Source organism: Muscardinus avellanarius, assembly GCF_963383645.1.
Source record: "Muscardinus avellanarius genome assembly, chromosome: 14".
Lineage (NCBI taxonomy): Eukaryota > Metazoa > Chordata > Mammalia > Rodentia > Gliridae > Muscardinus > Muscardinus avellanarius.
This window is the reverse complement of record NC_137800.1, coordinates 52,055,671-52,078,062: the sequence shown is the minus strand read 5'-3', so window position 1 is coordinate 52,078,062 and position 22,392 is coordinate 52,055,671. Positions and strand designations below refer to the sequence as shown.

General features: G+C 38.8%; 1 protein-coding gene and 1 pseudogene across 2 annotated transcripts in view; one reads left to right on the top strand and one right to left on the bottom strand.

The window, feature by feature from the left end:
* Positions 1-22,392, top strand: part of FUT10 (fucosyltransferase 10) — a gene marked incomplete at its 3' end in the record, with an annotated part of 108,282 nt that overhangs the window by 28,934 nt on the left and 56,956 nt on the right. The gene's annotated exons all lie outside the window — the stretch shown is intronic.
* Positions 11,658-11,989, bottom strand: LOC308272854 (ER membrane protein complex subunit 6-like; annotated as a pseudogene). Its single transcript has one exon. The product of its transcript is annotated as an ER membrane protein complex subunit 6-like (transcript).

The window sequence follows — 22,392 nt, the reverse complement described above, 5'->3', positions numbered from 1 at the left end:
ACAGGAGGAACACAGGTTCAAGGCCAGCCTCAGCCATTTAGGGAGGCCCTCTGCAATTTAGTGAGACATTGTTTCAAAATAAAGAATAATAGGCCTGGCCTGGTGGTGTATGCTTGTAATCCCAGTGCTTGGGAAGCTGAGACAGGAGGATTACGCAGGTTCGAAGCCAGCCGTGCTGGCTTAGGAGACTCTGTTTCCAAATAAAAAAGTATAAAAAATAGGTCTGGGAGTGTAACCCGAGGCAGAAGGGTTTCCAGGAACCCCAGTACCACCAAAAAATAAAATAAAATAAAATAAAATAAAATAAAGAATAATAAATAGGGCTGGGGGTATAGCTCCAAGGTAGAATGCCCCTGGGTTTCATTCCCAGTACTACAAAAAAGGAATAGTAAATAATGCTCAGGGAGATAATACATTCTTTTAATTGACAAGAAGAGTGTGGAAAGCAGGCAGATGTCATTGTTGTTTTTTTATTTTTTTCTCTATTATTTTGTGCCTGGAAGGGTTGGAAGGAATGGAGGTGGACCTTTGTCATGTGATATTTCCATTTTCTATCTATGTTTCCTTGTCCATATTCTCCAGATAATTTTATTTAAGCATTATTAATGATAACTATAGCTGTGAAAAAATACTTTGGTTGCCAACAAAAAACCTAGTGAGACCCTGTTTCCAAATAAGAAATAAAATTGGGCAAGGTGTGTAGCTTGAACGTAGAATGCCTCTATGTTCAATCCCTGCTACCCCCCAAAAAAGTAAGTAAGTAAATAAATAAACAAATAAAGTGTGAGCCAAATAAACCTTTTCTCTCTATAAACATTTTCTATTTACCTTAAGTATTTGTTAGAGTAATATAAAGCTTGCTAACTTACTAAATAATAAAAATTTCCTTCCTTCCTTCCTTCCTTCCTTCCTTCCTTCCTTCCTTCCTTCCTTCCTTCCTCTTTCCTTCCTTTCTCCTCAGTACTGGGATTGAACCAAGGCACATGTCAGGCAGGCATTTTCTGTATTTAGTCCATTTTGGAGAGCAGGATGTTATTATGTTGTTTATACATTCTTTCTATGAATTGGTATTTGGTTTATTTGATGGGGCATTATAGCAGAGCATACTAGTACCTCTTTACAGCATCAGTGCCACATTGTACACTTAAACGCTGCTGATTTTTTTGGCACAAATAAAGGCACCTGCTAAATTAACTAGAGAAGGGCAGATATGATAGAAGAAGAGACAGATACACAATAGGGTTCCAAGGTATGAGTGGACCTCAGTCAATTTGGGCTGCTATAATGAATCACCACAGACAGATGTTTATTTCTTACAGTCTGGAAGCTGGGAAGTCCAAGATAATAGTGCCTGCCAATCCCATGTCTAGAAGGTTCCCTTTAAGTTTGCAAATGGCTGCCTTCTTATTGTATTTTCGCCTGGCAGAGAGTATGAGGGCTGTCTTGTTCACTTGTAATGACACTAATCCCATCACAGGCCTCTACCCTCCTTACCACATCTAAACTTAATTACCTCCTAAAGTTCCCACCTCCCAACACTACCCAATTGAGGCTTCTATGTAAGAATTTTGCGGGAACACATTCAGCCCATAGCATAGTGCCAGCATTTTTTATTTTTAAAAATAAATATAAATGAATATACAAATGAAAACAGATGATCATGTCTTGTATACTTAGGAAGTGAAATAATTTTCTTTTGTGTTCTCCATTCTTTTTTTTTTTTTTTTTGTCATACTGGGAATTGAACCCACGGGCATTCTACCTCTGATCTATACCCACAACCCCCCTCCCTATTTTTTATTCTTTATTTTGAAACAGGCTCTCACTAAGTTGCAGAGAGCCTAAGTAGCTGAGGCTGTTGGCAAACTGTGATCCTCCTATCTCAGCCTCCCAGGTACTGGGATTAGAAGCATGTGCTGCCATGCCCATCCTTTTCACACTGTTTTATTTAGAGTGGTTAATAAGACAGTGCTCTAGATCACTCCATCTTAATTTGGCTTTTTTTTTTTGTTTTGTATGTGTGTGTGCGTGGTACTAGGGGGATTGAACCCAGTAACATTCTACCTCCTAGCTATACCCTCCATCTCTTTTAATTTTGAAACCGGGTCTCACCAGCTATTGAGGCTGACCTCAACCTTCTGATCCTTCTGTCTCAGCCTCCCAAGTACTGAGATTATAGGCATGTGCCACCACACCTGGATGTCATTATTTCTTAAGTCTAAAGTGAAGGTTTTTGTTGTTGTTTTATTATATTATTTAAAGAAATTTTTACTGGTGCATTGTAGTCATGCATCTTTAATGGGGTACAAGATGGTAGATGCATACATGTACACATCACTCATTTAGCTCTTACACAATTCCCACCCCATTCCTTCCTTCCTCCCTCTTTCTCACATTTGGCTGAGTGATTGATATGTTTGTAAATATATATCATGTACATTAGGGAATTTTACTCTTCATCCCTCTTATCACCTTTGGTTAGGTTGACTTATTTGCTCATCTATGGTTTCTCATTTGTTAAAAGTTCCTCCTATGACCCTTTTTCTCTCTAGCCTCATCATATTAGGGAGAATCTCTGATTTCTTTTTGTGATTGACAATTATCACCTAGCATAATGTTCTATCCATTTCTCTGTAAATGGTGTAATTTTTTGTAATTAATTTTCTTTACATTTTTCTTTATGGCTGAGTAAAATCCCATTGTGTACATATCCCATAGTTTTGTAATCCATTCATCTATTGATAGACATCTTGGCTGGTTTCATAGTTTGGCAATGGTGAATTGTGCAGCTATGAACATAGATATGCATACATTAGTTTGGTAATTTGGTTCTCATACTTTTAGGTAGATACCCAGTAGTAGTATTGCTGGATCATATGGTAAGTTCATTCCCAATTTTCTGAGGGTTCTCATACTGTTTTCCAAAGTGGTTGCACTAATTTGCAGTCTCACCAACACTTATTAGAGTTCCCACTTCTCCATATCCTGCCAGCATTTGTTGTTGTTTGTGTTTTTAATGGTTGCCATTGTAATTGGAATTAGGTGGAATCTTAGGGTAGTTTTGATTTGTATCTCTCTAATTGCTAGTGATATTGAACATTTTTTCAAACATTTATTGGCCATTTGAATTTCTTTTGTGAAGTGTCTATTTAGTTTGCTTGCCCATTTTTTTTTTAATTGGGTTATTTGTTTCTCAGTGCTGCGTTTCTTGAGTTCTCTGTATATTCTAGATATTAGTAGTCTATTGAAGGAATAGTTGGCAAAAAATTTTCCCCATTTTCTTGGCTCTCTGTTGAGGTTCCTGATAGTTTCCTTTGCTGTACAGAAACTCTTCAGTTTAATGCAATCCCATGCATTGATTCATTGGGGTCTTGTTGAGAAAGGTTTTACCTGTGCCTCTGTGTTGCAGTGTTGGACCTATGCCCTCTTTAAGGAGCTTCAAGGTCTCTGGTCTCATTTCTAAGTCTTTGATTTTGAATTGACTCTTGTACAGGTTGAGGAAGTGGGATTTATTTCCATTTTTATGCATATGATTAACCAGTTTTGCAAACACCATTCGTTGAAGAGGCTATCTTTTTTTCCAGTATGTTTTTGGCCCCTTTAAAAAAAATTAATTGGCCATAAGTGTGCAGATTTATTTCTGAGTTTTCTATTCTGCTCCATTGATCTGTGTGTCTGTTTTTGTGCCAGTACCATGCTGTTTTAATTACTATGGCTTTGTAGTATAGTGTGAAGTCAGCTGTTCTGATGCTTGCTGCATTGCTCTTGTTGCTGAGAACTACTTTGACTATTCTGGATTTTTTGTTTGTACAAGTGAATTTAAGGACTGATTTTTTTTTATGTTTGTGACGAATGACTTTGGTAATTTAATGGGTATTCATTGAATCTGTAGATTACTTTTGGAAGTATGGAAATTTTGATTATATTTATTTTGCCAATCCAAGAGCATGGAAAATATTTCCACCTTCTAAGGCCTTCTTTGATTTCTTTTTAAAAGTTTTATAACTTTTTCTTTTGGTGGTCCTGGGGTTTCTGGAAGCCCTTCTACCTCCAGGCTACACTCCCAGACCTATTTTATATTTTTATTTGGAATCAGGGTCTCCTAAGCCAGCATGTCTGGCTTCAGGCCTGTGCGGTCCTCCTGTCTCCGCCTCCCAAGCGTGGGGATTACAAGCTTGCACCACCATGCCCGGCTTATAATTTTCTTTATAGAGGTATTTTACCTACTCGGTTAGGTTTATTACTAAGTGTGTGTGTGTGTGTGTGTGTGTGTGTGTGTGTGTGTGTGTGTGTTTGTGTGTGTGTGTTTGTGTGTGTGTGTGTGTGTGTGTGTGTATGATATCATGAGTGGAACTGTTTTTCTTTTTCAGTGCATTTATGGTTAGCATACAGGAAAGCTTCTGATTATTTAAGATTAATTTTATATCCAGACACTTTGCTGGATTTGCCGATTAGTTCTGAGCCTGTCTCTCTGAACTCTCAGAAAGGACTTGTCTCTGAGACTCTTTCAGTCTATGCAGGTGGCTAGTATCAATGGGGCTGGATCTGTTATTAATTACAGGTCACCATGCTTTCCACCAATGCTGAGCCTGAGTCTCTCCCTGCCTATGTAGGCAGCAGGTGCCTCTGGGACCAGACCCAGTGTATTTGTAGGAGTCCTTGTTCTCTACAGCTAGGACTGGATTGGTCTAACTTTTCTCCAGTTACCACGATTGGGTGGTCTGTGGTGATTTCTGAAGGTCCTACTAGGGCTCTCAGCCCTGGGGACTATAGGTCTTTTTGCCTGATTGGTCCTGGGGGCTGTCTGCTAATCTCTCAGACTCTACTTCTACCTTCACCAGCATGAATTGCAGTCTCTGACCCTGTCAGTCTATCACTTGCTGCACAAGTCCCTTTGGTTGTCTTTGGGGATAGCCTGTTCACTTATGGTGTTGCTGAGCACCACTCTGAATCTCTGGAGGGCTCAGGTGCCAGTGCTGCAAGTTGTAGCCAGGGTCTGTGTATTTAGGAGCTTACTGCTTACCATTATTATGAACTGCAGCTTCTTACTTTGTTTCAAGTCATTGGCTTTTTTGCTGGGGGTCTCTGGAAGTCTCAGTGTGGTGAGGCAAGAGGGCACCACCGTGGTGCCTACAGCTGCAGCCTTTGGACACAGGTGGGATACTTTTCTGCTCTCTGATCTGCCTTCTAGCTTTTTTTTTTTTGCCACCTTTCACTTGTCAGTGCTCTGTTCATATTTATGCTGGTTTCTTTTGTCATAATGCTGTTTTTTCATGGTGATAGAGATTGAGTGTCAGCAGGACTGATATGTGCTATTTCCTTCAGTCACTATCTTCTCCTGAAGATATTTTTAAAATGTAACATCTGAGCCAGGCATGGTGGCATACATTTGTAATCCCAGTACTTGGGAGGCTGAGACAGAAGGATCACAGGTTCATGGCTAGCCTCACCTACGTAGTGAGGCCCTCCTCACCTTAGTGAGATCTTGTTTCAAAATAAAAATAGCACTGGGGTAGCATGGGGTAGCTCAGAGGTAGCATGCCCCTGAGTGGTACTGCAAAAAAAAAAAAATCTATTTTCTAATTAATGGTGCTAATTAATTTTTCTTCTTGAGATAGAGCCATTCAATAAAATTGAAACCAACACATCCTCTTTGGCCTATATGTTGGGGAACAGATTAATAGAATGTGAAAGTGTGACTAATTGGTTTATTTTGGCCTTGTTCCAGCTGGGCTATAGATTAGAACTGGTTCAGCATTTCCCTGTCTCACTCTTTATCATGATTTTGTATTGCTCATCTTAAGTTTCTTACCTTGGATCAGTGATTGTGGTATATTTCTCATAATGTCATTCACCAATCCTAATTTTCTGATTCCTTTTATGCAGTCTCAAAGATATCTCTGTGGTGCCATAATTTTTCCTGAGTGCCAACTCCAGGTTACTAGAGGAGGATTTATTTTCAAGGTTTGGCATCTGAATGGCCCAGACCATAATACCCAGTGTCTTTCACTGCTCATTATTAGACAGAGGGGACCTGACAATACAATAGGAAACCTGAGTGCAGTGTCTGTCAGGGGTGATCATCAGGAACATGAGGATCTGGCCAATGCAACAGAGCAATGTTTGGGCCACTGTGTGCCAGCCTGGCTTTCAGATCGCAGAGAATGGAATTGACTCTGAGGTTTTACTAGGCTAAGATCTCCACTGTGTACTAGACTTCATTACATATCATTAGATGGAAGCGTCAATCCAATAGCTTTTCATTTTCCAACCAGGAAATAATTCTAGGAGGATGTTTGGCTCTACTGGTACAGTGCAAAGAGCCTTTATGCTGGCTAACAGGAACCAGCAGACATTTGGTAAGTAGAAATGTATGCACAGACATTCCTTAAGGCTCATGAGACTCCCCTTTGCAAAACAGGTATGGAGTGAGAAACTCCTGGCTTTCTCACTTGAGAAAAATTTCACTGCACATTAATGGAACGTTCCTTGTGGGCCACTTAAAGGCTGGGCTGCTTTCTTCTCCCCTGGTCACCACCAGCAAGCAGCTCTCCTTTCCTGTGGTGGCACACTCTGTCTCAGGACTGCTTAGCCACCAGGCAGATTCCACAAGTTCCAGTCTCATCTCCCAACCTTTTGTGGTTCATGTCAGTCATCTGGGCAGCATCAGAACCATGGGAGAAATGAGGAACTGGTAAGTGATGGTTGCCTTGAATCAAAGCCAGCTCATGCTCTTAAAAGCAAACATTGGAGGACTGTTTCCTTATGGAATTTGATGCACTGAAGATTTCTGCTTTGAAATTTTTGGTTCTCTTTTGGATGTGTCCATCCTTCCTTTCTAGAAGTCTATGCTTAGCCAACTCTCAGATGTTTCCTTGAAGTAAGCAAAGAAGGCATCAAGATCAGAAAGCAGTGGGGCGTGGTGGCTCATGCTTGTAATCCCTGCACTTGGGAGGCTGAAACAAGAGGACTGCGTAGGTTCGAAACTAGCCTCAGCTACTAAGTGAGGCTCTCAGCAACTTAGTGAGACCTTGTTTCTAAATAAAAATATAAAATAGGTCTAGGAGTATACCCAGAGGTAGAAAACCCCTGAGTTCTACCCCCAGTATCACCAAAAAAAAAAAAAATAAAATAAAATAAAAAATCAGAAAGCAGACCAACTCCTGAATCAAAGCCACTTCACACATTTTAATCAAATTAGGTTCCCATAACTGGGACAATTTCTACTGGATGCTGTTTGTGTCAGGCTGCTCTATCACATTGCACTATTCAAAGGCACTGAAATCTGTACCATCTTCCATTCTGTTGGGTCTCTGTTCTTCTAGTCTTCATGAATCCATAGATAAAATATAGATAAATAGAATAGCATGAAATGGGATGTTGACTGTGCTTTCCTTTAGATGTTTAATTTTGAGCGAATTTTGATTTGCATGAATTTACAATTGAGTTCATGAAGAAATTGGGTAATGTGCTTGCCCCCTTAGAATTCTATAAATGTTGAGTTGAAAGTGAAAATAGCTCTTTGATCTAGTCAAGCCACTGTCTAACTCAGTAATCCTATCAATGTCATCCCTAAAACGTACCGCCCCAATCTGTTTTGTATTTTTTTGGTAATGGACAATTTCACTCCTCTCTTTAAAATCAACAAAAAATTAAATTTGTTAAATGATAAAAATAAGCATAAAACTTCTACATATTAATTGGGAACCATATGATATTTCAATACATATATACATTGTGTACACATGTATGCCACAATCAGCTTGTTTAAATCAGGTTAATGTTCAAACCAGACTAAACATATTTAATTCCTAATTTGTCTTTTCTTTATGGCAAAAACATTCAAAATTCTTTTAGCTTTATGGTGAAAACATTCAAAATTCTTTTAGCTTTTTTAAAGATCAGTAAATTATTGTAATATGTTTAGCTTTTTAAAATAAACAGTACATTATTGTTATATATAAAGTCACCCTATTGTGCAAGAGCAGTGAGTTTGGTACCTATTGGCCAACCTTTCTGCATCTCTCCCTACCCCCATTCTAGTCAGACTCTTTTAACCATCACTCCACTTTTAGTTTCTATGAAATTAATTTTAGTTTGCACAAATGAGATAGATCATGTGGTACCTGTCTTTCTCTGTTTGGCTTATTTCATATACTATAATGATCTCTATTATTTCATATACTATAATGATTTCTAGTTCTATCCATGTTGTCACAAATGCCAGGAATTTTTCTTTTTTATGGCTGAATAGTATGCCATTGTGTGTATGTACCACATTTTCTTTACACATTCCTCAGCTGATGGACACTTAGTTTGTTTTCATTTCTTGGCTGTTTATGAATAGCACTGCAACGAACAGGGAAGTGTAGATGTTTCTTCAATATACTGATGTCATTTTCTTTGGATATACACCCAGTAGTGGAATTGCTAGATCATAATGTTGTTCTATTTTTAATAAAAATTATTAACATCAGGCCGGGTGTGTGTGGTGGCGCATGCTTGTAATCCCTGTGCTTGGGAGGTGGAGACAGGAGGATTGCGCAGGTTTGAAGCCAGCTGTGCTGGCTGAAGAGACCCTGTTTCCAAATAAAAATATAAAAAAATAGGCCTGGGAGTGTAGCTCAGAGGTAGACAGGTTTCCAGGAACCCCAGTACCACCAAAAAAAAAAAAAAAAAAAAAAAAAAAAAAAAATATATATATATATATATATATATATATATATATATGAACATGTATTAATTAATTATATTAATGGAGTTCAGTATGTCTTAGCAATGGAGTAATGGAATTCAGTATGTTTTTAGGATACACTGATCAAATTCAGTTTCCCATTTCCCACCCTCCCCACTCCATCTTGACCTTCTAAATCTTTATTCTGCTTTCAGGTTCATTTTTTTAAAAAACACTTCACATGTGAGAGAGATTATGAGGTACTTGCCTTTCTGTGTATGGCTTATTTCAGTTGACAAAATATCCTCCACATTCATCCATTTTGCTGCAAATGACAAGATTTTATTCTTCTTTAAGGCTGAGTAAAACTTCATTGTGAGCCGGGCATGGTGGTGCACGCTTGTAATCCCCGCGCTTGGGAGGCTGAGACAGGAGGATCGCACAGGTTCGAATCCAGCCTCAGCTACTTAGTGAGGCTCTCAGCAACTTAGTGAGACCCTGTTTCCAAATAAAATATAAAAGAGGTCTGGGAGTATAGCCCGGAGGTAGAAAGCCTCTGGGTCCCACCCCCAGTACCAAAACAAAACAAAACAAAAAAACCCAAAAAACTTCATTGTGTGTAGATACTGCATCTGCTTTATCTCTTTATCTGTTGATAGAAACTATAAGTGATTTCTTATCTCAGCAATTGGAAATAGTGCTACAGTAAGCATGGACATGGGGTGATCTCTGGTTTAAACCTCTTAAGTTACAGTGAACTCTTTAAAGGTGATATTTACATATAATAAATGCATGCAGTTGATGACTTCAGACATACATTTTATAATCACTACCAAACAAGATACAGAGCATTCCTTCACTCCAGAAAGTTCACTGTGGCTTCTGTAAGGCATCCCCCACTCCTTCTGCTTGTTTATGGCATTTGGTTCAAATTAGATTGTACACTGTACTTTTTTTAATTGGTCACTCCGTACTTTTTTTTTTTAAACTGCTACTTTTTACTAGAGTATAATCTGATAAAAGCTCTGGAAAGCATTTGGAATCAAGTTATCCTCTGAACTTATTAAATCTTTCAGAGGATAAAAAAAAATGTGAAGAGAAACACTGCAACAGTTATAGTAGTGAACATTTCCAACATGTTATCCAAAAGTAGAGAAATGGTTAAGTAAATCCGCCCACAGAGCCCTCATCGTTCTCTACCTCCAACAGCAGGACCCACTCTATTTTCTCCTTACCCTGCATCAGGAATGAACCCTCCCTTCCCATTCAGAGAAGGCGCTGGGAAAGGACTGGGTTGTGCAAACCATGAATATAAGGCAGTTTAGTGGTAGGCAGAGAAAGGGCTCATTGAGAGGGAGGCAAAGCTGTTGCCTCAGGTCCTTGCCTTGGGGATTAAGTATGTGATCTAGAACTCAAAATGGAATTCAGGTCTGGTTCTCAATTCATTTCCATTATTGGCCACCTATGTTCTATAGAAGAAAAGGGGACTTGACTTCAAGCTCTCAGGTACCCTTCTGATATAAAACTGATTCTTTAAAAAAACCCCAAATGAGGCCGGGCGTGGTGGCGCACACTCGCAATCCCTGAGCTTGGGAGGCGGAGACAGGAGAATCGCGCACGTTCGAAGCCATCCTTGCTGGCTTAAGAGACACTGTTTCCCAATAAAAATATAAAAATAGGTCTGAGAGTGTAGCCCGGAGGTAGAAGGGTTTCCTGGAATCCAGTACCACACACACACAAAAATGTAATCATATTATTTCTAAATATTCCAAAGCCTTCCTTTCCCTCAACTGGTCTTAGGTCAAAGGCAAACTGCTCATTAAGGCCCTTCATGATATGGTCTATGTCTACCTCATGGCCTCATCTCCTCTCTAGAAACAGGTCACATTCCTTCCTACCCAGGAAGACCACACTTTACTTAGCTATTATTCAACCTTTGGGTCTCAGATGTTATTTCCTTAAAGAAGCCCTCTTTGGCCATCCCTATCCTGGGCTAAGTTTGAGGTTTATATGCACTTTTTTTTATAGCACTTAAATTTAAGTATTTGCTTAATTAGGTAATGTTAATCTCCTCAAACTATAAAGTTCCACAAGCAACATGCATTACTGTAACTCCAATGCAATACTTCTCAACTAAACATATATTGTATTCTAAGATAACCCTCCTGACAAAAAAGGATAATGGACTAGAGGTATTTACACCCTCAAAAACACAAGCTTTAGCTGAAACAGCCAATCTGTTTAATTATTTTAAGACATAGTCTTTTAAAAAGCCTGAATTTCTTATGGGAAAGACAACAAGCTGTGACTTAGTGAAATGGAACTGAAATGACTCCATTTATACCTGGAAGTAGTAGTTAGCGGGAGGGACTGCAGGGCTGTAATAAGTACATTCAGCCAGTTCTATAAATGCAAACTAAGAGACCTGCCTTTGGTCCCTGGTTCTGCTTCCTCCTAGCCAACCTCTTCTGGCAGCAGTATTTAATCTCTCCTGAGCCCCATGTTCCTCATTAACAAAGTGGTAACATCTCCATAAAGTAATTGCTATTATAAGAAATAATGGGTATAAAAGTACAAGGCACAATGCCTGGCATGTAGGAAACACTATACTGTGATCTGATCTTAGGATGTTAGCATAAATTTTATTACTTAAGCCCTCCCTAGTTTCCCCACTCTAACTATAAATGCAAGGAAATTACAGGCTGCAGCCCAATGCCTGCTCTCCAAAAGTCAAATTTTGGCGATTTGCTCCAATGATAAACTATGCAAAAAAAGTAGGAAAGAACACCAAAAAGTGTCTTACCTTTCACTTAATCTGAAGAATATTACAGGCTCTCTGTCTTCAGATATAAACTATTTACATTACAGAACAAGCTGCGAATTCAACAATTTAAAAACTAAGTCTACACGAAGTTAATTTCTAGCAACAGTCTTCCCGCCTTGTTATTATTATTTTTTAGAAAAAGTCACCCCTGCCCTCATTTCAGTAGACGTGCACAATGCCATAGAGGAAAGTCCAGAACAGGACGTAGGTGAAGAGACCTCCGATTAGGCCTCCTGTAAAAAGAGGTCTTCGTGACTTAAAATATTTGTTCCACCTCCTTCCTGCCTTGAGAATCAGGAGTAGGGAGAGCAGGATGGGGGAAAGCAAGTAGAAGATGAAGCCGTAGAGGCGGGTGAGGTCGAAGATGCCGGCTATGGCCCCCGACAGCGCAGACACAGAGGTCGGACAGTAATCCAGCACAGCGCGTTTCCTTGCACAGCCGCCTCACTGATGAACCGCGGCCCTTCCCGCTTGGTCACCACCGCGGCCATTGCACCCTCCCGGGCTCAGCTTCTGCCTTCTCGTGGAAGACTGGGAGCTGGAACTCGGAGGACAGTCACTTGGGGTCCCCTCAGACAGGTAAGGGTAGAGATTCCCTGACGCCATCTTGTGCTGGAGGCTGCTGGGAGGGACTCGTGTCGCGCCGTACCCTTTTTTGTTGGAGATCTTTTTGCACAGCATGCTTTTGAGATTCCCCTGCTTTCAGCCCATGTTGTAAATGCATATGATGAAGAATGAGACTTGCTGGGCACAGTTGTATGCCTCTTCTGCCCATGCTGAGGTTCTTGAAGGGTTTGGGTATTTTCTTTCTTTGATAAGTGTGGCCTGGGGAGGCACTTCCTGAATTGCCCAAATCTCAGGGAGTTTCTTGAATAGAGGATTTTCAGTGGTAAACTAGACAAATTGTTCACCCTTGTGTCCACTAGGAAGTACTATAAAGAACATGCACCTGGGTAGGACCTTCTAACCCATGGAGAAAAGGCACAAGAGAGGGGAATTTTTTTTTTAATTTTTATTGGTGCATTGTAATCAAACATCACATTTGAATATAAGACTTGAGAGGATATACAAGCACACATCATCCAATTAGCCCTCATCCAGTCCCCATCCCATTCCCTCCTCCTCCCTCGATCCCATGCTTGTTTGGTGATTAACTTTGATACATATGTTTATGTACCTCCTGCTTTTTAAAGAGGCTCCATCCTCCCCTATTCCATACCCTCTGATTGGTCACCTTAATTGATTCACTATAGGGCCCTTTCTATAGCTCGACCACTTCCTGTAACCCCTTTCCTCCTAGTTTTTGCTGATTAGGGGAAGCATCTGGTTTTAATTTTCTGCGATATTTCTCTGTGCATGCCGCGTTGCAGATACCGATCCCACTCTTGACAGCCCCAGTTGTGGCCTGGCTACCCGGTGGACTGATCCAGACCTCGCTGGCTCAAGCAGTGGCTTTGCCTCATGGGAGGCCCCGGTTCTGGCCTTGCTGGCCCCGACACTGGCCTAACCCCTCAGCTGGCTCTGATCCTGGCCTTGGAGGCCCCAGCACCGGCCTTGCCTCACGGCAGGCTCCAATGTTAGCCAATGGTCCCGGCATCGGCCTAACCCCTCGGCAGGCTTCGATCCAGGCCTCGGAGGCCTCAGTAGCGGCCTTGCTTCATGGAATGCTCCGATGCCAGCCGCTGGCCCCGGCACTGTCCTAACCCCTTGGCAGGCTCCGATCCCGGCCTCCGAGACCCCGGCATGGGCCTTGCCTCATGGCAGGCTCCGATCCCGGCCTCGCTGGCCCCAGCACCGGCCTAACCCCTCGGCAGGCTCCAATCCCAGCCTCGGAGGCCTCAATAGTGGCCTTGCCTCACGTAAGGCTCCTGGCCCCGGAGAGGGGAATTTTATACTTATACTTTGAAGCTCTCAGCTACAAGGGCCCCAGTCCTGGCAGAGTCCAGTGGAAGCTGAATCCAGCAACTAACCTGTAGTTTTGTTTGCTTTTATTCTAGAAGTGAATCACAATATAGATTTTTCTTTAAAAAAGTTTATTGACATATTATATTTTGGTGTCAATATTTTTAAAATCCAATCAACCTCTAAGCAGAATTATGAGGCATTTTTATTTATTTATTTTTTTAATTTTTTAATTTTTTTTAATTTTTTATATATTTTTTTTATTGGTGCACTGTATTCATACATCATAGTAGGATAAATACTTTTGTAGACATACATGCACACTTTTCCCAGTCAGCCCCCACCCAATCCCCACCCCATTCTCTCTCTATCCCTCCCTCCCATGCTTGGCTTAGTAGTTGACATCTAGTATTATGGCAGTTTATCTAAAATTAAAAATGATAATCTCACATAACAGTTTCATTTGTCTGATACCAAGCTTTTGATGACTTAAAGATAACATTTCAATATTTCTTTTTGCTTTCTTTCTTACCAGAGAATATTTTTTTCTATTTTTTAGGTGAAACTATCATATATTTATATATTTATTTTTCAGAAAAAAATCTATCCTAATATGGAATATGGAGTCTAGGTACCCAAAACGATCTTGAAAAAGAACAAAGCTAGAAGATATATATTTTCTGATTTCAAACCATATAAAGCTACAATAATTGAAACAGTGTAGTACTATTCTAAAGGCAGATATATAAACCATTGGAGTTAAATAAAAGCCTAGAGCTAAATTCTTCCCTATATTGTCAAGTTATTTATGACAAGGTTTCCACGAACATTTGGTGGTGGAAATGATAATCTTTTAGCTAAATATTGTTAAAAAATAATAATTACATGGAAAAGAATAAAATTGGACCCTTACCTAATCCCATATACAAATATTAACTCAAAATAGATAATAGACCTAAATACAACTCTTAAGACTATAAACTTTTAGGAGAAAATCTGGGTCATAAAACCTCACAACATTGAAATTGGCAGTGATTTCTTGGTTATGATTTCAATGACACAGGCAACAGAGGAGTATACAGACTCCCTAAAAAATAAAACAATAAAAAATTGTATATCCAAAGACAATGTAAACAGAGTTAACAGTTACTAATAGAATGGGATAAAATATTTCTAATTGCTATATCTGAAGGTATATTAATATTCCAACTAGAAATCCTAAAAATTAACAACAATAAAGGCAAACAATACAACTTAGAGATAGGTAAAAGACTAACATAAATAATGAATCTCCACAGATAACCAATCTTAATTGTCTGTTGGATGGAAACTCTTGTTTCTCTGGTTCTGGTGTGTGTTACCTATTTCTTCTTTGTAGTTAATCTCTTTGAGTATTTTCTCTAGTGCTGCTTTTGAAGACATAAATTCCTTCAGTTTCTGTTTGTCATGGAAGCTTCTTATTTCTCCATCTAATTTGATAGAAAGTTTTGCTGGGTAGGAGATTTTTGGCTGGAAGTTGTTTTCTTTCAGAGTTTGGAATATGTTACTCCAAGCCCTTCTGGCTCTCATAACTTGGTTTGGGAAGTCTGGAGTGATTCTAATTGGTTTGCCTCTGAATGTCACTTGGCCCTTTGCTTTTGTTGCCTTTAAGATTCTCTGCTTGGCTTCCACATTGGTCATTTTGACAATTATGTGGCGTGGGGATCCTCTTCTCCGATCCTGTCTAAAGGGAGTTCTATAAGTTTCCTGGACCTTTGTATCAACCTCTTGCTCTATGTTTGGAAAATTTTCTGCTATTACTTCCTTGAAGAGCTTGTTGATCCCTTTGGTTTCACTTTCTTTTCCCCTCTATTCCAATTATTCTTAGGTTAGCTCTCTTAAAATGGGCCCATATTTCTTCAATATCAGATTCCTGCTGTCGGATATTTTTTTCTAGATTAGAAACTATGAGTTCATTTTTGGATTGCTCATCTTCTAAGAGCGAGATTCTGTTCTCCATGTGTTCTAATCGGTTGTTTGTGCTTTGAATTGAGGCCTTTACTTCATTAATTGCATCCTTTATCTCTTTTTGGCTCTCTCTGAGTTCTTTTCGAAGCACCTCTATTATTTCTACAGTTATTTTCCTGATTTGATCTTCTAGAAATCTCTGATTTTCTGTTTTATCGGGTTCTGATGTTGTGGGGTTGTGGGCATTAATTGCTCCAGTATTATTCCTCTTTCCCATGATTTCCGATGTTTGTGCCTTCTCTGGGTTCTTCCCTTGGGTCACTATGACTTCCCTTAAGGTGTTCTGGATCTCGAGTCAGTAGTATCTCAGACCCCACTACTCCTTTACTGGGTTTTATCACAGAGTCTCCGACCCAGAGAGTCAATAGAGGCTGCTTTAGACTGTGGGGGGTGCCAGGTTGCACGTTCTCCTATGGTGTGATATCTCTGCCACCGCCCCTCCCCCACTGGGTCAAGTCCCAGTGAGTACAGTACTGGGATTTCTCCTCTGTGGCCCGCAATTTGACTCACTGTTCTTGAGTACGCAGATGTGGCTGTACTGGACTCAGTGAATTCGCTGCTGCTGCCGCCGGTGGCAATATGGCGCCGCTGCTACGCCCACGGCTATGGGGCTGGCGTTTTTCTTCTTGATTTTGATTTCTACTCTGAATCCCTGCAGCGTGTGCTGAGCTCGGCCACTGGGAGCTTTAGGTGCTCTCTGCGCGGAGAAATCCCGCCTGGCTGTTCCGCAGTGGCTCACCTCAGCTTGCTTTAGCCGTCCCGTGAGTTTGCCGGTGCCTCCGGCAGTATGGCGCTGCTGCTGCGTCTGCCGCTGCTGCCGCGTCTGCCGCGTCCTCGGGCGTGAGGCCGGTGTATCTCCTCTGTGGTTCTGTTCCAAGTCTGCTTTCTCTCTGGAGCCTGGTGATTTTTTGTTTCACTGGTGATGGTGTTTTCTGGCTATGAAAGGCGCTGATTTTGTAGTAATGGAAATTTGTTGTTAGCGGGGCTCTTAAGCCCCGCTTTTCTCGGTCGCCATCTTCCCAGAAGTCCCCTATGAGGCATTTTTAAAAACAGGGTTTCTCTCAGAGAACATGTGTTAATATCCTTTCTGTATCTGAAAGAAATTATTAGGTAGGTGTTAAGAGATGACAGGTTTACCTGCTGATGCTCAAGTCCACTAGAATCTACCTGTTTCCTTTTTGGAGTAGATTAAGTCCCTGGAAGTTTACTAAACCACAAACTTCACATAAGTTCTGAAATATGATACTCTTTTTTTTTTGTAGATTTAAAGAAGTTTATGATACAGGCAGAATTCCAAGGGCAGTATTTCCTAAGTACTACTGGGGATGATTTTGGCAGTTTTAGGAGTGTATCTGTGAACTTTTTCATATTTTACTCAATTTGTGAGTCTTTTTATGTTTCTTTCATATGGATTCTTTTTTTTCTTTTATATTTCTGGTTTCTAAAAATTACAAAAGTTTTTAGAAACATGTGACTATATCATTTATGACAAGATTAAAACAATAAAGAAGTCTCGGGGGGATTAAATAATTACTTTCACAAGCCTCATAAGAGTCAGATTCATAGAGTTCTTTCTAGAATTTTTAATGTATAATTCAATCCAATTTTTAATGTATAATTCAATCCAATCTGTAGTTTTGTCTGCTTTTATTCTAAAAATTATTCACAATATAAATTTTCTTTCTTTTAAAAAATTTTATCGAGACTTCTGGGAAGATGGCGACCGAGAAAAGCGGGGCTTAAGAGCCCCCATAACAAGCAATCTCCATTACCACAAAATCAGCGCCTTTCATAGCCAGAAAACACCATCACCAGAGAAACAAAAAAATCGCCAGGCTCCAGAGAGAAAGCGGACTGAGAACAGAGCTCAAAGCCACAGAGGAGATACACCGGCCTCACGCCCGAGGACGCGGCAGCAGCGCCATACTGCCGGCGGCAGCGGTGAGTTCACCAGACGGCTACAGCAAGCTGAGGTGAGCCGCTGCGGAACAGCCAGGCAGGATTTTTCAGCGCAGGGAGCATCTAAAGCTCTCAGTGGCTGAGCTCAGCACACGCTGCAGGGACTCAGAGTGGAACTCAAAACCAAGAAGAAATAAGCCAGCCTCACGGCCGAGGGCGTATCAGCGGCTCCATATTGCCACCAGCGGCAGCAGCAGCGAATTCACTGAGTCCAGTACAGCTACATCTGCGAACTCAAGAACAGTGAGTCAAATTGCGGGCCACAGAGGAGAAATCCCAGTACTGTACTCCCTGGGACTTGACCCAGTGGGGGAGTGGTGGTGGCAGAGATATCACACCATAGGAGAACGTGCAATCTGGCACCCCCCATAGTTTAAAGCAACCTCTATCGACTCCCTGGGTCAGAGACTCTGTGATACAACCCAGTAAAGGAGTAGTGGGGTCTGAGATACTACTGACTCGAGATCCAGAGCACCTTAAGTGAAGTCATAGTGACCCAAGGGAAGAACCCAGAGAAGGCACAAACTTCCGAAATCATGGGAAAGAGGAATAACACTGGAGCAATGAATGCCCACAACCCCACAACATCAGAACCCGATAAAACAGAAAATCAGAGATTTCTAGAAGATCAAATCAAGAAAATAACTGTAGAAATAATAGAGGTGCTTCGAAAAGAACTCAGAGAGAGCCAAAAAGAGATAAAGGATGCAATTAATGAAGTAAAGGCCTCAATTCAAAGCACAAACAACCGATTAGAACACATGGAGAACAGAATCTCGCTCTTAGAAGATGATCATTCCAAAAATGAACGCATAGTTTCTAATGTAGAAAAGAATATCCGACAGCAGGAATCTGACATTGAAGAAATATGGGCCCATTTTAAGAGAGCTAACCTAAGAATAATCGTAATAGAGCAGGGAAAAGAAGGTAAAACCAAAGGGATCAATAATCTCTTCAAAGAAATAATAGCAGAAAATTTTCCAAACATAGAGCAAGAGCTTGATATATAGGTCCAGGAAACTTATAGAACCTCCTTTAGACAGGATCAGAGAAGAGGTTCCCCACGCCACATAATTGTCAAAATGACCAATGTGGAAGACAAGCAGAGAATCTTAAAGGCAACAAAAACAAAAGGCCAAGTGTCACTCAGAGGAAAACCAATTAGAATCACTCCAGACTTCCCAAACCAAGTCATGAAACCCAGAAGGGCTTGGAGTAGCATATTCCAAACTCTGAAAGAAAACAACTTCCAGCCAAAAATTTTCTACCCAGCAAAACTTTCTATCAAATTAGATGGAGAAATAAGAAGCTTCCATGACAAACAGAAACTGAAGGAATTTATGTCTTCAAAACCAGCGCTAGAGAAAATACTCAAAGAGATTAACTACAAAGAAGAAATAGGTAACACTCACCAGAACCAGAGAAACAAGAGTTTCCATCCAACAGACAACTAAGATTGGTTATCTGTGGAGATTCATTATTTATGTTAGTCTTTTACCTATCTCTAAGTTGTATTGTTTGCCTTTATTGTTGTTAATTTTTAGGATTTCTAGTTGGAATATTAATATACCTTCAGATATAGCATTTGGAAATATTTTATCCAATTCTATTAGTAACTTTTAACTCTGTTTACATTGTCTTTGGATATACAATATTTTCTTTTATTTTTTAGGGAGTTTGTATATTCTTCTGTTGCCTGTGCCATTGAAATCATATCCAAGAAATCACTGCCAATTTCAATGTTGTGAGGTTTTATGACCCAGATTTTCTCCTAAAAGTTTATAGTCTTAAGATTTATATTTAGGTCTTTTATCTAGTTTGAGTTAATACTTGTATGTGGGATTAGGTAAGGGTCCAATTTTATTCTTTTCCATGTAATTATTATTTTTCAACAATATTTAGTTAAAAGATTATTATTTCCACTACCAAATGTTCGTGGAAACCTTGTCAAAAATAACTTGACAATATAGGGAAGAATTTAGCTCTAGGCTTTTATTTAACTCCAATGGTCTATATATCTGCCTTTAGAACAGTACTACACTGTTTGAATTATTGTAGCTTTATATGGTTTGAAATCAGAAAATATATATCTGCTAGCTTTGTTCTTTTTCAAGATCGTTTTGGGTATCTAGAATTCATATTCCATATTAGGATAGATTTTTTTCTGAAAAATAAATATATAAATATATGATAGTTTCACCTAAAAAAACAGAAAAAAATATGCTCTAGTAAGAAAGAAAGCAAAAAGAAATATTGAAATGCTATCTTTAAATCATCAAATGCTTGGTATCAGACAAATGAAACTGTTATGTGAGATTATCATTTTTAATTTTGGATAAATTGCTATAATACTAGATGTCAACCACTAAGCCAAGCATGGGAAGGAGGGATGGGGAGAGAATGGGGTGGGGATCGGGTGGGGGCTGACTGGGCGATGTGTGCATGTATGTCTACAAAAGTTTGTATCCCACTATGATGTATGAATACAGTGCACCAATAAAATAAAATTAAAAAAAAGAAGGAAACAAAACAAAACAAACAAACAAAAAAAAACAAATTAGTTGAAAAAATAAGAAGCTTCCATGACAAACAGAAACTGAAGGAATTTATGTCTTCAAAACCAGCGCTAGAGAAAATACTCAAAGAGATTAACTACAAAGAAGAACTAGGTAATACACACCAGAACCAGAGAAACAAGATTTTCCATCCAACAGACAACTAAGATTAGTTATCTGTGGAGATTCATTATTTATGTTAGTCTTTTACCTATCTCTAAATGGTATTGTTTGCCTTTATTGTTGTTAATTTTTAGGATTTCTAGTTGGAATACTAATATACCTTCAGATATAGCATTTGGAAATATTTTATCCAATTCTATCAGTAACTTTTAACTCTGTTTACATTGTCTTTGAATATACAATATTTTTTTATTTTTTAGGGAATTTGTATACTCTTCTGTTGCCTGTGCCATTGAAATCACATTCAAGAAATCACTGCCAATTTCAATGTTGTGAGGTTTTATGACCCAGATTTTCTTCTAAAAGTTTATAGTCTTAAGATTTATATTTAGGTCTTTTGTCTATTTTGAGTTAATACTTGTATATGGGATTAGGTAAGGGTCCAATTTTATTCTTTTCCATGTAATTATTATTTTTCAACAATATTTAGTTAAAAGATTATTATTTCCACCACCAAATGTTCGTGGAAACCTTGTCAAAAATAACTTGACAATATAGGGAAGAATTTAGCTCTAGGCTTTTATTTAACTCCAATGGTTTATATATCTTCCTTTAGAACAGTACTACACTGTTTCAATTATTGTAGCTTTATATGGTTTGAAATCAGAAAATATATATCTTCTAGCTTTGTTCTTTTTCAAGATCGTTTTGGGTATCTAGAATCCATATTCCATATTAGGATAGATTTTTTTCTGAAAAATAAATATATAAATATATGATAGTTTCACCTAAAAAAATAGAAAAAAAATATTCTCTGGTAAGAAAGAAAGCAAAAAGAAATATTGAAATATTATCTTTAAGTCATCAAAAGCTTGGTATCAGATAAATGAAACTGTTATGTGAGATTGTCATTTTTAATTTTGGATAAATTGCTATAATACTAGATGTCAACCACTAAGCCAAGCATGGGAAAGAGGGATGGGGAGTGAATGGGGTGGGGATCGGGTGGGGGCTGACTGGGTGTTTTGTGCATGTATGTCTACAAAAGCTTGTATCCCTCTATGATGTATGAATACAGTGCACCAATAAATAAATAAATAAATAAATAAATAAATAAATAAATAAAATAAAAAATTTTATCGACATATACGAATACAGAATAGTGGGTTTTATTGAGGCATATTCATACAGGAAGCAAAAAAATGAAAGAGAGAGAGAAAAAGAGAAAGAGAGAGAGAGAGAGAGAGAGAGAGAGAGAAGAAAAGAATGAGGGAGAGATGTTTCCTTTGTAGTCTCTCCAAGACTGTCCCCCCAGTGATCTAACTTTCTTACATTAGACCCCACCTCCTTACAGTTTCACTGTCTCCAATAGTGTGGTTTGCTGATGACCAAGCTGTTAATACCAGAGTCATTGGCAGACTACTCCAGTCCCAAGCTATAACAGTTACTATGAAAATCTCATTTCTCCAGATACCTGAATTACAGTGTCAATGCATAAAAAATTGATATATATTGTTAAATTGGCCTCTGAAAATAATATCCCAATATTTCCTGCAAGTTTGAATGTTCTTAACACTTGAAAACTTTGAAGCCATATAAAAATGGACAATTAAATCTTTCATGTTCAAATAGCAAATTGGGAATTTGATCTGCTTTTAATGAAATTATATTGTTGTGTATATATTCGATTCACAAAAATTTTCCCAGACAAGCTTAAGATACTTGGCATATGGATCCATTTGCTACATATAACTTTATATGATCTCAAAATAAGAGTGAATCTTAAAGTTTCTCCATGATTGCCTGCTAAGATATTTCCATATAATAAATAGTAATGAAAATATGTTCAGCATGGAATAGTTAAATCACCTCCAACTAAACACCAGAGGTCAAGTTAAGAATCTAGTACTTTAGCACTTCCTTAATATTTCATTTTTCATTCTTATAACTCATTGATTTTCTCAAATCATTGACTTTACAATTTTTTGCAGGAAATTACTGGATAACAAAGTTTTCTTCTTATTTATTATTTTTAATGAGGTAATAGTATTAAATACTAGTCTACCATGACTTATTATCATAAGTAATTAAAGTAAAACCACTAAACTTATTAGAGTAAATGAGGTGAGATAAAGTTCATATGACAAGGTAGTGATTTTTTTTTTTTACCAATTTGTCTTGCCAGTTTCTCTCTAATTTAATATATCCTTTTATGTTCACAGAAAATTGTTGACCTCTTTGGGTGGAGATACAAGTCACATAATCTTATATCTGGGAACTTGAACTGATAGAACTCTCAATGACATGTGTTTGGAGGGCTAGCCAATATTTCAGTGCTTATACTTATA